Genomic DNA, 6,340 nt, shown 5'->3' on the forward strand with positions numbered 1-6,340 from the left:
CACGCTCGAACGGGCCGTGTATATCGTTTTATTACAATAATCTGTTATAGCGTATATGTATCGTTTATAAAGACGACCGGAAGACCGTTAAAAATATGTCGTTATTTCCAAAGTTGATTTTTTTTAAATATTATTATAAATATATATTTATATAATAACAATATTATTGATAACTAAATATTACCAGGAACTAGTACTTATTACTTTGCTCCATACTACATATTGTTATTTTTTATAAACTTAATATACTTACTTTTGTAAAAAGTGAAAAAAATAATAATAAAAGTACAAGCAAATAAAACACATTTTAAAAAAATTCGGTGATTTTTAACTATTTAATATTAATTATAAATTCATTTTTTTAAATTCTTTAATTTATCATTTAATGTAGTATATATTATTTTGCGTAGTTAATTTTAAATTTTGATTTAAATCAATATTATGTAATAATAATAATTAAAATATATTGATTAACACACGTCGCATTTATTGTTAAATTAAAGGTGTTAGGACTGTTAGGTAATTACACCGATTATACTGGACGGATATAATATATGCGCGCGATAACTATAATATTACGAATACGGACGCCATAGTTTAAATGTTTAATACGCCGATCTGTAAGTCGTATTAGCAAATATTATCTTTTGGCCGATGTCGTTATGACCAGTCGTTTTCTACTTACAACTATGGAGAATTTTTCCGGGACCTTGAAATGAATGTCATTACGACCGGTGTCGTTATGTAAATGATACCTAACCTAACCGTATATAATATAGTAAATATGGGATGCCTACCGGTTGATTTGACTACAAGTATCATCGTGTTATTATTAATCCACGCATTAAGGACTTCCGACCAGCCGCGATGATCTGCGATCCCTATCTCCGGGTGAAAGATCGGTATACTCGGTGAATAATAATACCGTATTTTTATCGTATGCGCATACTGTGAATATGTATTATGTAGTACAATTAAACTGCCACACACAATGCGCCGCGTTATTGGGATTTAGTGCGCCCACAGGGGATGGAAGATTTGTATTTGGGGTTGCTCCTATATTGATGTGAATCGCGATCGATATCATCTATAATAGGGACATAATATATTATTTTATCTGTTCTTTTTTATCACCGCCTTACACGTGGACTTAAGATTAACGTTTGACTGGGTTTTTAAGTAGTCCCTGTATACGTTCCACTCCGATCGATTTCACGTCATGTCGGGCGAACATCGGGTGTTTTGAAATGTATATCGATCGATTGGTGAATGGTGTATGAAGAACATCTGACCAATACCAGTGACAAACCATGGGATCGGGATATGCAAATAGTTTTAGATTTTCACTACAATATTGTCAGATAAAAATTAAAATATTAATTTTATCGATTTAAAATAATAATTAACAAGTTTAAAATAGGTTAGATTTAAATTTATATTAATAAATTGTGCGTTATAATTATAAATCGATATTAATAAGAAGTAAAAACGTAATTAATTAATAATTTCGTGAGAAAAAAAATCAAAATTAATTTCGACATCAAGTATGTAATATTGTAATGCAAGTATATCGTGAAACTAGGAAATCTAGTAGTTAATTCAATAAATACATGTATACAATTAGTGGACATATATCCTGAGCATAATTGATTTAGTCTTATATACTAATAAATTATATAGTCATGAACAATGCGCAATATGCTATAAAATAAAAAAACAAAGATAAAACTAAAACCTTAACATAAAGTCGTCAACACTTATAAAATTAGACTTATACCTAGGCACTGCAATTATTAGTGATCAACAATAATTGCATTTACATTTTTTGAAAAATAAAACTACACAAAGCACTCCGAAATTAATTAAAATATAATTGTAGAGAAAGACATTGAAAATCCAGAATGAAATATATTGTATTAATCTAAGTAATAAATATAAATTATAGGTAATCTAGTTAAACTAAAAACATAAAGAAAAACCTGAAAATACGAAGGAATTAACTTAAGATTTACTACTATCAAATTTTTTTATTTTAAATTAGAAACTTGAACTTATAAAATATATAGTTTTTAGTTATACTAACAAACTAAAAGAAATACGTACACAATAGTCAAAAACAATATACCTACCTACTTTACATGCACCGAGTATTTTCGTTACCAATAACTCAAACTTAAAATATACGAACTTAGTTATATGCTTACTTATATTATAGTTACGTATATATGTATTTTAAATAATGTTGTAGGCATATAATACATATTCGCTACTTACGATGTAAGTATACATTTTTATAAAATAAAACAAGAGACCGCTTATCGACCGATATGTACCTAAATTGCCTATTTACATCGCCGTGTTACTATGATTTTAATAATATTTATCTGCATTAAAATAATATTCCATACCTATAATACGAGTAAAACTACAGAAAAATTAATTAGGCTTTTAGAACGAATAGATAAATATAGGGTCAAAATCGTACACTGACTTTACCTAATGCTGTTGACATGGATATAAGTGGTTTAATTAATTAAAAAAAAATAGTGCTGAGGCTCGAGATGAATTCGTCTATACGATAAATGCATACTCTTGTACTAAACATAATATTATTTAGTTTAATATAATCAAAAAAAATATAAATAAAAACATCCATCATGTTATCAAAATAAAGAAGTATTTATCATTAACCTAGTTTAGATAAAAATTTAAATTTTTATATTTATCTTAGTCTCATAAATAAGCGTCGCTCAATACTTCACACATTTTTTTTCTTTGTTAAAAAGGGAATTTTATAAATTCGATGATTTAAAACAGCACATATATGATATATAATTAAAAATTAAAAATGTATTGTTTTTAAATTAATCGTTGATATAATAATTATTTAATTTAGAGATGTTATAATTTTAATATTCGTTAAAAATAATTCAATATATATTATAATTAATAAGATAAAATTAAGTATGTATAGTAGATAATTAAATGTACATTCTAGTGTTTACGAATATTCTATTTAATTAATTTCATTGCTGATGTTTTTTAGATTTTTTTTAACTGGTGTGCAGTTATAAACGATAATGCGATTTTAGATAAATGTATGTGTTGTTGATACATATCACTATATGAGGTGTGTGATATTGAAAGATTTGATCTTGGGAAAATTGAGTGGAATTTGTGTATATAAGTGTGCTGATTTTAATGACGAACTTTTTTGAAAGTTTTGCAATTATGAAGAATGCGTTATTGATAATATATTATATATTTAATGTTATTTGAGCTCAGCGTTGTGTTTAAAAATATATTTAACATGATTATAATTTATAAGATGTTAATATTATATATTACAGCCAAAACTTATTTCAAAAAAGTATTATCAGTAAACTCAATAAAATATTATAAAATACATTTTTTAAATTGTTTTAATTTATTTTTATATTAATTTTAGTTATAATTTTATTTATTTCAGCTAAAATCATTTAATTTAAAGCTCCGTTATATACGTATATTACCCAATAATATGTTCATTGTATTAAAATAATTTGTTAATTATTCAAGTAGAAATTAATGAACTTAAAACAAAATTAAATGTTTTCTGTTGAATTATATAAAATGATTTAATTATAATAATATGCGTATAGCATAAAAATTATTTAAGGGTACTTTAAAAGGTCCCAAGTCGGTATACTATATTTATAATCATTATATTTTTGGAATATTTAAATTTTTACATAACATACATTAAAAAGGAAAAACGTTTGTATGAAATTTATAGTAGATAATACTATGATTTATATGGTATGTTTTTAAACAGTTTTTATTTGAAATATTAACTGTGTGTGTATTTTTTTTTTAATTTTTAATTTCGTAACATCAAATAAAACGTTTAACAATATACCTAAAATTAATTCTAAAATAATATTATGAAAAATATTTAATTATAAAAATAAACATTTAAATTATTTTAAAATAAGAGGTACCTAATGACAATCACACAAGCTCATTTCTAAGTTCAAAAATAAATATAAAAAAAATTGAAAAGAAAAAAAAAGTGAAATTAGAAAAATATTTTAATTGATTTCTATGTATATATTGTGTTTCTACTTTAAAGCAGTTTAAATTTTAATCTACAATATTCAATCAATAAACATAGATTTTAGAAAAATTTGTGATATTTAAACAAAAAAGTTGAGGAACAGAGTAGAAGTCAGTTAATCGCATATAATGTGCGTCAAACATATTAATCAAAAAGATTGCGGTGAATTAAACTCTATATTAAGTAATATGATCAATTTAAGGATATTTTAAAGTCAATGGTTATACGAAAAACAATGAAGTATCGCATTGCCGCATTGGTAAGAAATAAGAATAACGTATATATAAATATTGTAATATAATATTAGTATTTGAAAATTGTAAAATATTTTTTGAAGCTTTTCAAATGCGTGAAATAATTTAACATTTTAATAAAATAAATTTATAATAAATTTTATATTATTTCTGATTGCGTCATCCAGTTCTTCTAGTGTAATTTGTGAGTTAATTGGAGTTTGAATCAGTAAATTTAGATTAACGAAGTTAAAAAGGTGTTCATTCTGCAGGGCGTACAACAGAAAATCATTGTCATAGTTAGAATAGTTGGAGTGGGTCTGGAAGAAATCACCTAGATATTTAGCTACCTCTTTCGAAATAGATAAGAGTTTTAGGTTGTTTAGAAGTTGTATGTTATTTGTTCTACTGGTATTTTTCAGTGACTTTATTTTTTTTCAATACTACTGAAAAGTGATGACTCAGTCTACTTATCTATACTAGTTACAAAAGATGTTCACAATGCTATTTTTCTCTGCTTGCTTAACTATTTTTTGCAAGCCCTAAGTTTTTTTAAAAGAATAAAGTCATCTAGATTTTTTAACTAATACAATTTTTTCCATTTTTGTTTTCTATACTCTTTTATTTTTTTGCTCCACTATGGAACTCAAAATTTGATAATGTTGTTATAGTCTATTTTAATTGAAATTTTGGCAACATCAATAATTGTATTATTGTATAATACTTATTAGGTACTTATATTGTACAGAGTAGACTCACCATTTTTATTTTATGATATTTTTATTTTTAATTGATTAATTGATTTTCATTGTCTGTGATAATTTTTGCAAAGATGGTATATACTTATAAGATAATAATTTTACATACATAATTTAAAAATATTTTTATTTCAAATTTTTTACAATTAATTATAAGCTTAAGGCATATACTCATAACCATTGAGCAATTATATGTTAAAACAATTATTTTTAGAAAATCTACGAAGTTTTTATAATAGTTTGCTTCTTTTTTATGATACGTTAACTGTGATTTCTTAATTATAACTCAGAATTGCAAATAATCAAAATAGATATTGTATAACATTTTATAATATTATAAATCAATCATTTTATCAGATAACTTTACTAAGTCTTATTATAAATTATTTAACCAATAAAATATATAAACAATTTGTTAAAAACAAATTCTGTTCATAAACAAGTAAAGTCTAATACTATGACACTACTACAGCTAGCTGTATATAATTATATGTATTAAGTTTATTTATAAGATATTCCATAGGATATCTAATACAAATCAATAATCATACATGTATTGAGCAAATTAAATACTACATACACAGTTCAAAATAATAAAATGATATTCTAATCTATAAAAATGTTACTTATTACGTACTAACACAATTCAACGAATTCAACAAATGTATAGGTAAAATAAACTCGATGTTTATCATATAACCACATTTCCAGTTTCATAAAATATCCTTATAGGGTCATTAAAAATATAATAATAATAACGAATTAATTCGCTAACGAAACGCTTAAATATTATTATTCATAAAAGTGTACGCGCGTATAACAGTAGTATGCTCTTATTACGAATTTCCTTTTTCGTTTGCTGTGCTTCAACAACAATTGCACGACCTATATATTTTTCACGTTATCTTATTCACTTGCTATAGAAAATTCAAAGTATACTATGATATTACGCTGAAAAAAATCCACTGCAGAGTAAACAGTATAATAATATATTTTAATATTATAAAAGTTTCACTCGATATAACTTTCATCACAACATTAGATAATTATAAATGAGGAAATATTATTTTTTATCAAAGTTCAATGTGTCAATGTTTTCATGATAATAAAATTATTGTTTGAAAAATCGTTCAATCCTATATACCGGATAAGAGTATTAACTGTTAAGTATAGGTATTATCGTATAAGAGTCATATATAATAGGATTCTAATCGTTTTATTGTCTTTCAGAAACATTTTGCAAAGGCTGTGAT

Source organism: Rhopalosiphum padi, chromosome 1, assembly GCF_020882245.1.
Source record: "Rhopalosiphum padi isolate XX-2018 chromosome 1, ASM2088224v1, whole genome shotgun sequence".
Lineage (NCBI taxonomy): Eukaryota > Metazoa > Arthropoda > Insecta > Hemiptera > Aphididae > Rhopalosiphum > Rhopalosiphum padi.